Source organism: Solanum stenotomum, chromosome 6 (genome assembly GCF_019186545.1).
Source record: "Solanum stenotomum isolate F172 chromosome 6, ASM1918654v1, whole genome shotgun sequence".
NCBI lineage: Eukaryota > Viridiplantae > Streptophyta > Magnoliopsida > Solanales > Solanaceae > Solanum > Solanum stenotomum.
The window spans coordinates 4988273-5006773 of record NC_064287.1 but is presented as its reverse complement, the minus strand read 5'-3'; the positions used below and the strand labels follow the sequence as shown (position 1 = coordinate 5006773).

Below are 18501 nucleotides of genomic sequence, written 5' to 3'. Positions count from 1 at the left end.
AATTGTGAAATTTAAACTTTTTATAGTTTTAAAGTTTGAAATTTGAATTTAAATTTTCAAACTTTTAAAGGGTGAAATTTAAACTTTTATAGTTTTAAAGTTTGAATTTAAATTTTCAAAGTTTTAAATTGTGAAATTTAAACTTTTATACTTTTAAAAGTTTGAAAGTTTGTATTTAAAACTTTAAAAGTATAAATTTTTAAGTGTAATATTCCTAATTTTTTAATTTTAATAAAAAAATATAATTTATAACGGTTGGACCCGGTTTCCGGTCCGGTCCGGTCCGGTCCGTTACCGGTCCGGGACGGGTACATGTATTTTTTTCCGGAATTACCGGTTCCGGTCCGTCCCAGTTCCGGTTCGGTTCCGGCCCGTGGTGCCCGGTTCCGGAACGTCCCGGTCCGGTAGTTCCGTTACCGGTTCTGTTGCCACCCTTACCTGCAATTGAGGAAGAACCCTGTGGTGGTGGCAGCGGCGTTTGGGGCATAACTGTCGCGAATCTTGTTTGTTTCTCTGATGGTAAATCTTTTGACGACGTTATACCTAACATGTTAAAACTTCGTAACAGAAAAGGTGCTTGTTGTTTCATTGAATGAGACTGAAAATGACTCATAAATTCTTCATGAGTGTCACCGATGTGAGTACATATAGGGCAACAAAGAAGCATAGGGTGAGGACTCAATATTCGGAAGAACATACAGTATACACATTTGTGTTAGATATGTTAATATATGTAATGAAAAACAAACTCTAATATTTTTTAAAGAGATATCGAGTTTGCCTTTTGATTTATTCAAAAAGAAAGAATGATACTGAGTAATGCACCTCAATTCTAAAGAATACATGAAGAATTTATAAGCCAATACGACTCTCAGTTGCACATAGCTAGATGTGGACCCCACTCATGTCAAGATATATAGTAAATTTATTAAAATAATAATATTAAAGTTAGATGACCAAAACACAAATAAAATCCAAAAACAAAATTGATGTTTTTCTAAATGGAGAGTTTTTCCTTTTTTGTTTTTCATGTTTTTTCTTGCTAACTAAATTTATAAAACAATATGTAGTAAAAAGGGTCATAGAAAAATTAGATAAAATTAAAAAAATCATTAGTGTTAAAAATAATGCACATATTTTTTTTATAAAATAAAAACAGAGATCAAAAATGAAATTTAGAACTAGTTAGTGTAATCATATTTTTTTCGGTTAGTATTTTATTTTTCTTCTATAAGAAAAAAATTGTAAATAGATTACAAACTATCATATTATGGTCATTCTTTTATTTTCTTATCATAAGAAGAACATAATTTAGATCTTGATTCTTTAAACTATATATCAAACAAATTAATTTTGTAAAAATGTATCATACTTGGCTTAAAATAAGGAATTTAGAACTACATAAATTATAATATAATTTTTATAAAAAAAGAAATTAAAACATAGACCAAATATTAAATTTAGAACTAGTTAGTGTAATATGATTTTATTTTTGGTTAGTCTTTTATTTTTCTTCTATAAAAGAAAATTGTAAATAGATTACAAATTACCATATTATGGTCATTCTTTTATTTTCTTTTTATAAGAAGAAAATAATTTAGATATGGATTATTTAAGCTAGATATCAAACTAATTAATTTTGTAAAAATGTATCAAAAATTATAATATAGTATATTATTGCTAGTATTGAATTTTTCTTCCGTAAAAAGGAAAAATATTTAGATTTTGTAGCTAGCTTTAATTTATTTTTTAAATGTGCGAAATTTGATTTAAAGTAAAGAATATAATTTAGATCTTGATTCTTTAAACTAGATATCAAACTAATTAATTTTGTAAAAATGTATCAAAGTTGGCTTAAAATAAGGAATTTAGAACTACATAAATTATAATATAATTTTTATTAAAAAAAAATAAAACATAGACCAAAAATGAAATTTAGAACTAGTTAGTGTAATAATATTGTTTTTGGTTAGTCTTTTATTTTTCTTCTACTAGAAAAAAAAATTTGTAAATAGATTACAAACTAGCATATTGTGGTCATTTTTTTATTTTCTTTTTGTAAGAAGAAAATAATTTAGATCTGGATTCTTTAAATTAGATATCAAACTGATTAATTTTTTTAAAATGTATAAAAAATTATTATATAGTATATTATGGCTAGTATTTTATTTTTCTTCCGTAAAAAGAAAAAGTATTTAAATTTTGTAGCTAGATTTATTTTATTTATTTTAAATGTACGAAATTTGATTTAAAGTAAAGAACATAATTTAGTTCTTGATTCATTGAACTAAATATAAAACTAATTAACTTCGTAAAAATGTATCTAACTTGGCTTAAAATAGGTAATTTAGAAACTACATAAATTATAATATAATTTTTATAAAATAAAAAATAGACCAAAAATGAAATTTAGAACTAGAGTATAATAATATTTTTTTGGTTAGTCTTTTATTTTTCTTCTATAAGAATAAAACTGTGAATAGATTACAAACTACCATATTGTGGTCATTCTTTAATTTTCTTTTCATAAGAAAAAAATAATTTACATATGGATTCTTTAAGCTAGATATCAAACTAATTAATTTTGTAAAAATGTATCAAAAATTATAATATAGTAGATTATGGCTAGTATTTTATTTTTCTTCCGTCAAAAGAAAAAAATATTTAGATTTTGTAGATAGATCTAAAATTATTATTTTTTAAAATATGTACGAAATTTGATTTAAAGTAAAGAACATAATTTAGATCTTGATTCTTTGAACACGATATCAAACTAATTAATTTTGTAAAAATGTATCAAACTTGGCTTAAAATAAGGAATATAGAACTACACAAATTATAATATAATTTTTATTAAAAAAAATTAGAACATAGACCAAAAATGAAATTTTGAACTAGTTAGTGTAATAATATTTTTTTAGGTTAGTCTTTTATTTTTTTTCTATAAAAAAATAATTGTAAATAGATTACAAGCTACTATATTGTAGTCATTCTTTTATTTTCTTTTAATAAGAAGAAAATAATTTAGATCTAAATTCTTTAAGCTCGATATCAAACTGATTAATTTTGTAAATATGTATCAAAAATTATAATATAGTATATTATGGCTATTTTTCTTCTGAAAAAAGAAAAAATATTTAGATTTTGTAGGTAATTTAAATCGGGAAAAGGGTCAAATATGCCCCTAAATTATTCGAAAAGGTTTAGATATACCCCCGTTTAAATTTTGGCTCACTCATGCCCTCGCCGTCCAACTTTTCGTCTAGATATGCCCTTATGGGCGTTAGTTGGCCAGCTGGAAATATCCAACTCATTTTACATTTTTTTAAATGCCAAATAGAATTTCCACGTCATTTTTACATTATCACGTGGCATTTATATTATAGGGAAAAGGGTCAAATATTCCCCTAAACTATTCGAAAAGGTCTAGATATACCCCCCCCCCCCCCCCCCGTTTAAAGTTTGGCTCACTCGTGATCTCGCCGTCCAACTTTTGCATAAATATGCCCTTATGGGAGTTAGTTGATATGCTGGAAATATCCAGCTCATTTTCCTATTCAAATGCCAATTGGAATTATCACGTCACTTTAAATTATCACGTGGCATTTTTATGAAAATGGAAAGGGATCAATTATGCCCCTAAAATATTCGGACCCATATCCGAATTAGGTGTATATGGGTCTGAATATTTTAGGGGCATAATTGACCCCTTTCCATTTTCATAAAAATGCCATGTGGTAATTTAAAGTGACGTGACAATTCCATTTGGCATTTAAATAAAGGAAAAATGAGCTGGATATTTCCAACATGTCAACTAACGCCCATAAGGGAATATTTATGCAAAAAGTTGGATGGTGAAGGCACGAGTGAGCCAAACTTTAAACGGGGGAGGGGAGGGGGGTATATCTAGACCTTTTCAAATATTTTAGGGGCATATTTGACCCTTTTCCCTCTAATATAAATGTCACATAGTAATGTAAAAATGACGTGGCAATTTCATTTGGCATTTAAAGAAATGTAAAATGAGTTGGATATTCCCAGCTGGCCAACTAACGCCCATAAGGGCATATCTAGACGAAAAGTTGGACAGCGAGGGCATGAGTGAGCCAAACTTTAAACGGGGGTATATCTAGACCTTTTAGAATAGTTTAGGGGCGTATTTGACCCTTTTCCCATTTAAATTTATTTAAATTTTTTTTAAATGTACAAAATTTGATTTAAAGTGAAGAACATAATTTAGATCTTGATTTTTTAAACTAGATATCAAACTTATTAATTTTGTAAAAATGTACCAAACTTTGCTTAAAATAAGGAATTTAGAACTACATAAATCATTATATAACTTTTATTTTTAAAAAAATTAAACATAGACCAAAAATGAAATTTAGAACTGGTTAATGTAATAATATTTTTTTTGGTTAGTCTTTTATTTTTCTTCTATAAGAGAAAAAAATTGTAAATAGATTACAAACTTCCATATTGTGGTCAATCTTTTATTTTCTTTTCATAAGAAGAAAATATTTTAGATCTGAATTCTTTAAGCTAGATATCAAACTGATTAATTTTATAAAAATGTATCAAAAATTATACTATAGTATATTATGGCTAGTATTTTATTTTTTCTTCCGTAAAATGAAAAAATATGTAGATTTTGTAGCTAGATTTAAAATTATTTAATTTTATTTTCAAATGTACGATATTTGATTTAAAGTAAAAAAGCATAATTCAGATCTTGATTCTTTAAGTTAGATATCAAACTAATTAATTTTGTAAAAATGTACCAAACTTGGCTTAAAATAAGAATTTAGAACTACATAAATTATAATATAATTTATATAAAAAAATTAAAACATAGACCAAAAATGAAATTTAGAACTAGTTAGTGTAAAAATATTTTTTTTGCTTAGTCTTTTATTTTTCTTCTATAAGAAAAAAAATTGTAAATAGATTATAAACTACCATATTGTGGTCATTCTTTTATTTTCTTTTTATAAGAAGAAAATTATTTAGATCTGAATTCTTTAAGCTAGGTATCAAAGTGATTAATTTTGTAAAATGTATTAAAAAAATTATAATATAGGATATTATGGCTAGTATTTTACTTTTCTTTCGTAAAAAGAAAAAATATTTAGATTTTGTAGCTAGATTTAATTGTTTTTTTAAAATGTATGAAATTTGATTTAAAGTAAAGAATTGAATTTAAAATTAAAAGTACATATCAAACATAATTTATTATGACAAGTCTTTCATTTTTATTCGGTAAGAGAAAAATAATTTAGATCTTAAAGTATAGAATTGAATTTAAAATTTAAAAGTAAAATCATAATATAGTTTATTACAGTCTTTCATTTTTATTCTGTAAAAGAAAAATAATTTAGATCTCAAAGTACAGAGTCTAATTTAAATGTACAAGTAAATATCGTAACATAGTTTATCATGGTCAGTCTTTCATTTTTATTATGTATAAAAAAAATAATTTAGATCTTAGAGTAAAGAATTGAATTTAAAATTTAAAAGTAAATATCATAACATAATTTATTATGATCAGTTTTTTCATTTTTATTCTATAAGAGAAAAATAATTTAGATGTTAGAGTAAAGAATTCAATTTAAAATTTAAAAGTAAATATCATAACATAGTTTATTCTGGTTAGTCTTTCATTTTTATTCTGTAAAAGAAAAATAATTCAGATCTTAAAGTAAAAAATTGAATTTAAAATTTGAAAGTAAATATCATAACAGAATTTATTATGGCTAGTCTTTCATTTTTATTCTATAAGAAAAAAATAATTAAGATCTTGAAACTAGATAATGAACTATTTTATTTTTTTTTTGGTAACAATTAATACCAAACTTGGCTTAAAGTTATCATGAAAGGTAACTCAAGCTCAAGAATGAGGAAATTAGGTCCCTTTGGACACACAAGTTTCAAATTATACCAAAATAGGTTGACATAATTCAGGAAATTAGGTTCCTTTGGACAACTTTTGAGTTACAAATGAAAAGAACTTTTTGATGTTGAGATTTGAGATTGTGTTTGCCTATAGTCACAATAGATTTGGAATGTTATTTATGAAAGGAAAAATTACAAAAGTATACTACTCAAGTCTTTTATTAACAAAATATCAATATACTTATATTTAATTACAAACTAAGTTTTTAAATTACATACATAACAAAACATTTATTTTTATTTTTTTTATCGGAATTCTCTCTCTCGGACTCTTAGTAGTTTGTGCCATATTATGTGGAGTGTAATTAGGTATTTAATTTTATCATATATTCTCTCTCATTAAACACACCCACATACACACGTTTGTTTATGTTTTGTAGTCATTTATTGGGATTTCTTTTATATAAAGATTTGTGGTACCAATAAAGTTGTTACAGTACTATAATTGAGTTATAGTTCCAAGAAATATTACAAATCCCTTTTCACACGATTCATCATTTTTTTATTTTTCTTTTTACGTTTTGTAGTCATTTTTTTGTTCATATTGATTTATTCCTTTTATTTAAAGATTTTTATGGTACCAATAAAATTGGTACAATTATTGATAATTGAGTTATTTCCTAGAAATATTAAGAATCCTTTTTTCAGCGGTATATTGAGTTAACCCTTCAATTTTAATCATTCATATCTCTTAAACCTTACATCTTCTTCACTTAATCGTTTTTCATTCGAATTAACCGGAGGCCTCACCATATATTTGTGCCTTTTTTTACCATATATAAACCAATTTTTTTACATGAACAGAATATGGTAATTATGGTAACAGTCCAAATCAAAATATTAATCTTTTATAATTTTTTACAATATACCGTTATAGGTTGGTTGGTATATAACTCAAATAGTTGAATTACTTTATACAACCAGTATTATGACAATTGGTTTTAGCATTACCAAATCTTTTTTATATGTGCTATTTGATTTCATGCAATGTTTAGTTTGGTATATCTACCATTACGTTTATCAAGTTTTGTGTAGTTTTTAGTTCAAGTAAACCATTTTTTTTACATTAACAGAGTGTGTTTTTTCTGCTATCATTCAAACCATGATTTTAACCTAAACTAGTTTCTTTCCAATTTATTGTTTTATGTTGGTATATAAAGTAAACATATGATTTCTACACATAACCATTATGTGCCTATATGTTTACCAATTGCGTGACTATTTTACCATATATTGGTTCCAAATCAAACCAATATATTAACACACCTTTATTCATTATTCCTATATTTTTACCAATATCTAGGCATATATATTTTATAATTGTTAATCAACGTTTTACATTAACATAGTCTATTATTTCTGGTAACCAAGTTTTTCACATTAAGTAGTTTCACTAAAACTATTTCTGTTTTAGGCTGGAATTATATACACCCATATCGTTATGAATCTTCATTGGTGGTGATGGACCAATCACAAAATACTTGAGTTCCAAATGATAAATGGTCATGTCCACACCCAATTGTGAAAATATAGTAGTAATCAAGCCTTCGTATTTGGTGTTTGCATCATACATCACTCCTTCAATTTCGTAATCCACGTAATTACTTGTAGAAAATTTCAAATTATTAATAAATTAAAAAAATTACAGAATAAATTTTATACACTCATCAATTTAAACAGTTTGGTAGTTATATTGGTATTCGATGGTATATAAGACAGTTATCGATATACTTTAGTAATTGCCCAAAATGCACCAATGTTTTCACCAAATTTTTCACCTCAATTTTCATCATTAATTACACCAAATAATTTATTACACCAATAAATACAACAACTCATACATCAATAATTTATTACGTATGTATTATCTATTAGACCAATAAATACACCAACTCATACATCATAGTATTATTTTGATGTCATTTACTAGAAACAAATATACCAGCATAAATATCACATCACATACCTAAACCAATTTGTGATAATTCAGACAATCAGTTAAACCATACAATGTATTACACCAATCAACGTACCAATAGTAATCTGACATTTAATCCAAAAATACACCAACACATTTATCAGAGTATTAATTTGCCACCAATTTATAGAGACAAATATATCAGATTAAGTACCAGATCACATATGACCAATTTTCAAATTATTATCTACACCAATTCAGATAAATAAAATACACCAAAAAATTAACGATTTTTTTTAAAGTTATATTTTATATACCAAATAATACAACTAAATACACAAAAATATGTACTTGAAATTTAACTTGAAGTTGGTATGTGTAAACCATATCACATACCAAAAGAGACTATTGATAAAATATGTTAACATTCGGCATGCAACATACCAATTAAACCTCTTAATTAATGATTTTATATTAACTTGGTGCTTTAATCAATTTAACCTTAAAAAATTTAAAAAAAAACTTATTCGGCTCATTAGATTACAACTAAAATCATATGATGTTGTTGTATTACACCAAAATCGTTAATATAAAATAACAAATAAATACCAAAAAGAATTAAAACGCAATTTATGTGAAAATCCTATTAATATTCCACAAACAATTGCTAAATCTTAATATATATTTAATAATTATATCTTTACCGTTGCACCAGAACATTAAGCAAAATCTTAAGAATGTATGTTCCACCAAATTTGACAAAACCAAAGGAATTACTACCAAAAAGATTACCTGATGAGTCCCAACACCCGCTGTGATGAATTAGAATTGAAAAATTATTGGTCTGCATATTTGATCGTCGATCTTAGTTTGGAACAGAAGTTTTATTTTTATAGGAAACCTTTCTTTATGGGATATGATATATAACAAATTGGAGTAAATCAGGGAAGGTAAAATAATTGGAGAAATTTAAGGAATATGAATAATTGTGGCTGACTTGGTAAACGTTTTTTTTATTTTTTATTTTAATAAGAATTTCAGTTTTGAAAAAAAATATTGCTATTCAATTATATTCGTGTAATTAAAGTTATTAAGTTGTATACTTAAGTTTTTTGCCCAAAAAAAGCGTTGAAACAAAATTCTAATTAAAGATTTTTTTACAGAAATATTTCAAATAGTTTTAAGCTATTGGTTGTATTTTTGCCCACCTCACATTATTGAAGTGCATTTTACATGTGCTCATTTTTCTATCCACAACTTCTCTGTCATCTATCAACATTTATTTGTACCAGTGTCTTTTAGTTCCTTTGAATTTGTTTTAGGGAAATTATTGGTGTAATATACCACAAATATAAAATAGACTTCCAAGGAATTGGTGATGTTACACAGAAATTAGGGATGAAATTTGTCGTGAAGAAGAAGACACAATAACGGGTATGATTTGCTTAGTTTTTATAGGTACTTCATGAAGAGATGCGATCGAAGGATACAACGATTTGAAGGGACACAATAGTTGAAGCAGCAGGCTTAAAGGTAAAAATAATATAGGGGTAAAAAACCTAAAGTACGAAGGAAAACATAAAAGTAAACTCCTAAATTCTAAGGGTGCACGGAGGCGGACCTAAGATTCTCCTATATATATATATATATAAAGATTCCGTAAACTAACTGTTATTATTATTATTATTAAATAAATAATAATAATATTTATTACATGACATCTTACTATTGGATAAAATGTCCAAACTATCATCTTTTTCCTCCCGCCCCAACCATCCATTATCTCAGAATATTTATCATAAAATCTGAAGTTGATAGATGAAATAAAAATATAGTTTAATGAAAAATCTAAAGAGAATGAAAAATAGCAAACAATTATGCATAGTTATTTCCTCCATAATATATGGCATCAAGATATCCTTCAATATATTTGTTGGTCATGACTAATCCAACAACTTGCATCACCGAAATGAAAGTGAAATTTTCTAGATGGAATGAATGTAGTGAATGTTTTTCTCTAGGCTGAAAGATAATGTTTGGGTGGTGGTAGAAATTTGGATAAATTTTATGATCGTCATAAGAAATTTTTATTTTTCTGAAAAAACGTAACTAATTATCCTTTTCTTTGAATTCGAAAATTAAATTTGATGTGCTAAGAATTTAATTTTATTCAGTAGGAAGACGGCACGCAGTAGTAGTAGTAATAATAATAATAATAATAATAATAATAATAATAATAATAATAGTAATAATAGTAGTTGAAGTAGTAGTAGTAATAATAATAATATTAATAATAATAACAATTGTAAAAGAAGCAGCGGCGGGGCGGCGGTAGCAACGGCAGCAACAGCGGCAATGGCAGCAGCAGCGACAGCAGCGTCAACAACGATAGCAGCGACGGCAGCATCAGCAGTAAAAGTGAGACAAAAAGGTGAATTAGGGGATATTGTTAGCACAATAGATAAACCAAAGATTTATTTAAACCTTTTCAGAAAGTGTAAGGATATTTTTAATCACTTTCCGATATAGATAATTTTAAATTCTCCGAGAGATAATATGAATCACACATTTGATTCATAATTATTCTCTTCTTCTTGTTTGTTTCTGTATTGTTTTTATTTATTTATAATTGCTTTTTTTAATTGAATTCAATAATGTAATGCTCTTAAACATGACATATAAAAAGTTGAAAAATGTTATATATAAAAAAATAAGAAACTAAGGCAACATTACTTTTTAATTTATGTTATTTTTTATTTGTTCTAAAAGAATTGTGATTTAATTCTTAATAAATAATGTTGTATAGTTCATAGAAATAAACATGCATGTCTAGCTGCTTCTAGAAATGTTTTAGAGTACGTATTATTTATTGAAAATTTTATATTAAATGAAATGAAAGACAACCACATAAATTGAAAATCAATAGCACTCTTTGTTCCCTTAGCTTTGTCATCAACATTTTCTTCAGATCTCCTCCTTCCTTCTGAAGAAGAAGTAGTTCCTCCTAATGGTAAAACATATGCTTCAGTAGTTGACATTGATGGAAATCCAGTGAAAGCAGGTGCAAAATACTTTGTGTTACCATCTTTAAGGGGTAGTGGAGGTGGTCTTATTTTGTCTAGAGTTGTTTGTTGTCTCCTGTATTCAGATTAGCAAACCAGAAATAATAAAAGATGAAAAGAAAAACACAAAGAACTATCCGAGTCCACAGAACCCACTGTGTGTCCTTAAGAAATTTAATCCCCTCAAGTACCCGAGGTTGCAGATTAATTCCTCCCAAGATAAAACGGATTAACCATTAAAGAAGTAGCGGTACCTCAAACTTCGATAATTTCAACGAACTCAAAATGACAGCAACGAATCACACACACAGACACGATTGATCGATTTTGTTTTGTAAGAAATGTATGCAAAAGAAGGGAGAATTTGATGCAGAAAAATGAGAGAAAACCTCTCTATTTATAGCCAACAAAGGGTAAAGGTCACAATCCTTTGGAAAGAAGACAACCTTTCAGAAAGGTCACAACACTTTGGAAAAGGCACAACCTTTCAAATGGTCACAGCCCTTTAGAAAGGACACAACCTTTCATAAAGGTCACAACCCTTCGGCTTAGTTACAACCCTTCAGGAGAGTCACAACCCTTCATTTCCTATTCACACCTTTAAAACCCAACATTGACAAAAATGTGAAAGTTTGTCCACAAGACATTGTCCAAGTCCCTATGGAACTTAACAATGGACGTCCTGTAGAGTTCTTTCCAGCATACCCTGAGAAAACTGGTGAATTCATTAAAGTTAACAACCCCATAAATGTTAACTTTTTTTCACCTAGTGAGACATCACGTTGTGCTAATTTTACAGTGTGGAAAATGGACAAGAAATATAAATATGTTGTAGGTAGAGGGACTCTAGGGGCTTTGAATCGCATAAGGAATTGGTTCAGGATTGTGCCATATGGAAACGACTATAGGTTTGTCTACTGTCCTTCACTATGCGTTCCTTGCAAAATTAAGTGCTTTGACTTGTTCATTTCTTATGAGGAACGTGAAAATGTTGAAGTTAGACGTTTGGCTGCCTCAGGCAATGAATTGCCATTTTCTGTTTACTTCAAGAAGGTCGATTAATCATCCTCCTTTTATTATTATTATATTGTAATGTAATATCTTCTAGCTACTAGCTATGTGTATCATGACTACGTGGCAATAATAAAGTTTAAGTCATCTTTTTGGATTGTTATGTATGTTCTATCGTGCACTACATTTTATTTTGAGTCCAACGATTGTTATGTATATTCATCTCATACTTGCACTACATATATTGTTATATCAAGTACTATAAAATTCCATCCAATCCTAAATATATAGAATATGAGGTAAAATAAATAACTCCAATTTAGTGTTTACCCCACTTAAAGTCTTAATTTCTAGGAAAAAGAGGTAATATATAATTTGAGATTTAATTATATCCACGATATTGACTTGCATAAAGTGACATTAATTTAATGCTAAAATAAAATGGTAAAGGTAACTAGGGTTGTGCTCACATAATGAAGGTAATGTTGGGTAATGCCATGACAAAATAGCTAAATAATGAATTCTTAGCTTAATTAAAAGTCCCTCAACCAAATTAATTAATTCCAGACTCTCCCAAGCCCTAGAGAATGAGTATAAACATAATCAATAAAACCTCAAGTTAACTCTCTTATCTTTTTCTTGAATTATTAGATGAGTTTAAAGCTTCAAATCCTTTTTACTTCCTCATTAGTTGATTACTTTTAATTTTACTCGATGCTTAAAAATCATATACAAGAAATGTTAGAGATACTCATACTCATGCACTAGATGTGGGCTGATTTAATATTTTTGTTATAATCGTAATTGTAATTACATTGTTATATTTTTGTTTAGTAAGACTTGGACTAGTTTAGTATAAATAGTTGGGCCCATCTTCTGTATGAGGCAGTTGAGACATATGAGATATTTTCTGATCAATGTATCGAGAGATTTCTCATATGAGATATTTTCTAATCAATGTATCGAGAGATTTCTCTCTTTTATTTTGTCTTCCTCTCTCATCGTTCATTAATTTCCTGCTTCGATTTAGTGTGTTAACATGAAAAAATAGTTTTACTTATTCAACCCTTAAAAATATCTTGGAAATTTTACAAACAAATGTGAACACTTTAAAAAAGAATTAATTGCAATAATAATATAGAAAAAAAATTATTAATATTTTCTTCATTCAATAAGCTGGTCAACTAATATGGAAAAACTATTTTTAGTATAACCATCAATTAATATGGGATGGACAAAGTACTATATTCCTAATCTAATTTCTAATTAAGACAAATAACCAAATTTAATGTTTGCAATCATTAAATATAATTATTCAAATTCGGAGATACAATAGACGACATCAATGGCAAGAAAATGGAGTTTTTATGTATATATATAATCACATTAGTAACACAATGATCCCATAACCCAGATATAAAACTTAGCTACTCATAGTTTTAAGGATAGAAACCATACCCAATAGAATATTTATGAAAGCTTACAAAAGTGTTAAAAGAAGATGACAAAAATAAAAAATAAAAATTTGGTCTCTTTAAAGCTCACCAACAAAAACAGTGACACCCCTCCCATTTTGAATATTCGGATGATAATTATAACATAGTGATTATACTAAAAATATTTATATTAAGTTATTTAAAGTGTTAGATTAAATTTAAAAGCTAAAGGAAGTGTTGAAACAAAATTCTAATCAAAGATTTTTTTTACAGAAATATTTCAAATAGTTTTAAGTTATTGGTTGTATTTTTGCCCACCTCACATTATTGAAGTGCATTTTACATGTGCTCATTTTTATATCCACAACTTTTCTATCAACTATCAACATTTATTTGTACCATTGTCCTTTTGTCCCTTTGAATTTGTTTCATGGGAAAAGGTTTTGTTATACCCATTGTTGGTATAATAATATACCACAGATATAAAAATTACCGTTAGAAAATAAAATGACAAAAATGAATAAACAAATATTTAGGCTGAGGCGCATAATATCGCTCTCTTTAAGGAGATTCAAGTCCACTGCGGCATAATCTATACCAATTCAGCAGTATCACTCTTGACTTGCCCCCTCCAGGATATATGTCGCGCCCCATTTTTCTCAAAACGAATTATGCAACGACGTGATAACTCTTTTAGGTTGGGTTTTAAAAGAACAGTCTCCACCTAACAAATTAAAGGCACGTTAGGGCACCATTCTAATCTAACTAATTTAACTAAAGGGTTTACAAAATTATGATTCGGATAATGGTCCAAATTACCTCAAAGAGAATGTGTTAAGAACCCCTCGAAGTCCACAAATGTAGGTCCTGACCGTATCTCATATATTTTATGTGGGGGTTACACAAGTAGCAATTAAGGTCTCTTTATTCATTAAGTTTAATTAAAGCTAAGCGATAAAATAAATAAATTTAAACATTTAATACAAATAATCAACATGAAAAAAAACAATTAAAGAAGATAAGCGATTTGTATAAATCAGGTGTTTGTGTCTATGAAAATTGTGTTTGTATATGTATATGTTTTTTGTGTTAGACTAGAGTGGCGAGCGAGATTAGGAGAGAGAAGAGAGGCGAGTGAGAGAGGGCAGAGAGTGGGGAGAGGTGAATTGTATATGTATATCGGTTAGAATTGTATATATGTAATTACTATGTATATGTATCAATTATTGTGTTTCTATATCTACATAAAATTTGAATTTGTATACAATTGAATCGATTTTATATACAATTGAACCGAGTTAAAATATTTGTATTTGTATATCAAATCTCTCTCTCGCTTTATACAAACACACATTGTACTTGTAGTTGTATATTTTGTGTTTGTATAAAACGAGAGAGAGAAAGGCAAAAGAGAACAGGGAAGGGGAAGATTTGTATTGGTATAATTATAAGTGTATAGGAAGGAGAGATGTATTTGTATTTGTATATACAATCTCTCTCTTTATACAAACACAAACACAATTTATACACTTATGTGTAAAAGTGAGAGAATCATGGGAGAGAATTGAGAGTGTCGGGTGAGACTCAAGGGAGAGAGGCGAGAATGGAAATTTGTTTTCTACGAATTAAAATTAAATGAAACAATAGCTATAACATTTATTTTAAATTAATAGTTTACTATAATGCACAATTTTCCCATAATATTATAGTAGATGTTGAACCCCTTTTTAACTTCTTTGTGTGTCTATATATATATATATTGAACCCTTCTAGAAAAAAATTATTTCCGTAACTATAACTCATATTTGATATTGTCTTAGACATATTGATGAGTAATAAGCCCACAATTTCAGTACAAAAATATATCTTAAGTTGATAGTTGACATGTTAAATGCAAATTTTCAACTTCAAAACACATACGTCTGAAGTTGCTCCAAAATGAATTAATCTTCAAGAAGGGAATTCATCACAAGTACCAACTTCGTCAATAAATATCAATACATAAAACTTAAACTCAAAAATAATAGTGCGTTAGGTGAAGGATAGAGCAAGTTTGAGTTTGTGGTTTATATCATCACTTAATAAACAATTATTTCACTCAATTTTCTTTCATAAAGTAGTTGATATTTGTTCGGTGACTGTTAAAGATGAAGTAGCTAAGGGGGTTAGTCAATAATTAAATCGTGTCAATAGTTAGCAAAACTAATGAGTGAACTTTTATAATTTTGATGTTTTTACACTTCCGAATTCCCTTTCAAATCAACCATTTGTTGTAGTTGTAGTGACAAAGCTACAACTAATAAAAGGAGCTAAATTGAATTAGCTATATACCCTTTTAAACCTCCTTCACTGTAGTGATATGAATTAAGATTTTCATTCTGGCTTTCAACTTATAGACAAGTAAGACACTAAAAAGTTCCATATTGCAAATGCTCCCTCTGTCCCTAATTACTTGTTCACTTTTAAATTGACACACCTATTAAAAAAACAATTATTGACATAGCGAGTTTATCATTTTACTCATATTAATTATGAAATAGATGAATTAAAAATTTAATAGTTTTAAAAAGTTCTACCTTTTTTCAAAGTAATTAATTAAGGGTATAATAAGAATATTTTTTTGTCTTTTCTTAATTTGTCAAAATAGACAAGTAATTAGGGATAACTATAAAAGAAAAAGTGGACAAGTAAATAGGGACAGAGAGTAATAGACAAACACTCATCTAAATCTTAAAAAAAATACCATTCAGTAAAATGGGAAAACACAAAATATGTTGGAAGAGGAACAAAGAAAAAAAGAAAACTAATGGTAAATGAATGAAGCGAGAAAGAACAAGAAAAGAGCAAATTAAGTCAAGTGTCAGAAAGTACAATGAATCGATGACAACTTGACAAGCGGGCCCAAAAATTGTCCATTTTGTCAATCACACAAAGCCTCACACAAGTATGAGTTGATATACCTCAACTAGGGGTGTACATATGTAGATTTGGTTTGATTTTTCATTAAAAAAAATCTAAATCAATTATGTTGGTTTATTAAATCTAAATACCAAATCAAACCATGTAAAGTTGATTTTTTTGGTTTTGGTTTTAGTCGATTCTTTCGGATTTTTTTTGGTTTTTCGGTTTTTTACAACTTAACGGTGTTTGAAAAAGAGATCAAATATATTTTCACCTACCTGTGTGATAAGCTAAACTTAAGAAATATTAAATGAATAGAAATTTTCGTAAAGACGGTAAAATTCACATGAGTATAAAATATATTTTCTTGAAATATCAACGTTCATTATGTTAAATTAATAAGATTAAAGGATACAGTCAACTGAATACAAAATGAAATATTTACAAAACAAATTGTTAACTTCGAATTTGAAAAATTATAACAATATAATTGTAACTTAGGATCTTAATACAAAATAAAATATTTACAAATTTTGCAATCCCAAATTTGAAATAAAATATATAAACATTGAAAACTATAAACTAACTAAAAATATATTAACAAAGTAGATTATAAGTAATATTTTTTTTTATCTATAAATAAAATAAAATTATATATATAATATTTACAAAATTTTACAAGCCCAAATTTGAAATAAAATATATAAACATTAAAAAGTATAAACTAACTAAAAATATATTAACAAAGTAGATTATAAATAATATTTTTTATCTATAAATAAAATAAAATTATATATATAATATTTACAAAATTTTACAAGCCCAAATTTGAAATAAAATATATAAACATTGAAAACTATAAACTAACTAAAAATATATTAACAAAGTAGATTATAAATAATATTTTTTATCTATAAATAAAATAAAATTATATATATAATATTTACAAAATTTTACAAGCCCAAATTTGAAATAAAATATATAAACATTGAAAACTATAAACTAACTAAAAATATATTAACAAAGTAGATTATAAATAATATTTTTTATCTATAAATAAAATAAAATTATATATATAATATTTACAAAATTTTACAAGCTCAAATTTGAAATAAAATATATAAACATTGAAAACTATAAAGTAACTAAAAATATATTAACAAAGTAGATTATAAATAATATTTTTTTATCTATAAATAAAATAAAACTTTATATATATATATATATATATATATATATATATATATATTATGTCGGTTTGGTTTGGGTTCGATTTGACTTTTTTTCATTTAATACCAAACCAAACCAAGAATGGTCGGTTTTTTTTTCAACCGCCAAACCAACCAAACCAAACCACAAGTCAGTTTTTTTTTTCGATTTGATTTGGTTCGTCGATTCGATTTGACTTTACGGTTTGACTTTTACACCCCTAACCTCAACCAATAATAAAATTTTTCATAACCCTACATATAAAACTTAGCTACTCATAGTTTGAAGGATAGAAACGATACCAATAGAATATTTATGAAAGCTTACAAAAGTGTTACTAAAAGAAGATGACAAAAAAAAATTGGTCTCTTTAAAGCTCACCAACCAAAACAGTAATACCCCTTCCATTTGGAGTGTTCGAATAATAATTATAACAGTGATTATACTAAAAAATAACTATATTAAGTTATTTAAAGTGTTAGATTAAATTTAAAAGCTAAAGGAAGCGTTGAAACAAAATTCTAATTAAAGATTTTTTTTACAGAAATATTTCAAATAATTATACGCTATTGGTTGTATTTTTGCCCCCCTCACATTATTGAAGTGCATTTTACATGTTCTCGTTTTTCTATCCACAACTTTTCTATCATCTATCAACGTTTATTTGTACCACTGTCTTTTAGTTCCTTTGAATTTGTTTTACTTGCCCATGCGTGTCTTCATATTTATGGGTGGATCCTCAGTGGTAGATCGGATATACCGATTCTGCAATTATCCTCTTCGTAGGATGGCATCCTTGGCAGACCTGGTTATTTTAGATATGAAATACTTGGTGTTATCTTGGAGCAGTAAAAGTATTCCAGTGGTTCTACATGTACCATCTTACTTATGAGAATTTATAGAAGAGCTACTATGGATATTTACAGTTGTCTGACAGTTTTAATAATCATCTAGTCGTTGAGATCATGTTCCGACTATGTGTGGTTGAATGTGGAGATCATTGGGTCTAGTT

The 18501-nt window shown here is 27.0% G+C and overlaps 1 pseudogene across 1 annotated transcript; it reads left to right on the top strand.

Annotated features, from left to right (window-relative positions):
• Positions 1-10762: 10762 nt before the first annotated feature.
• Positions 10763-12106, top strand: LOC125867810 (miraculin-like; annotated as a pseudogene). The gene is made up of 2 exons (XR_007446675.1): positions 10763-10997; positions 11546-12106. The product of XR_007446675.1 is annotated as a miraculin-like (transcript).
• Positions 12107-18501: the final 6395 nt, after the last annotated feature.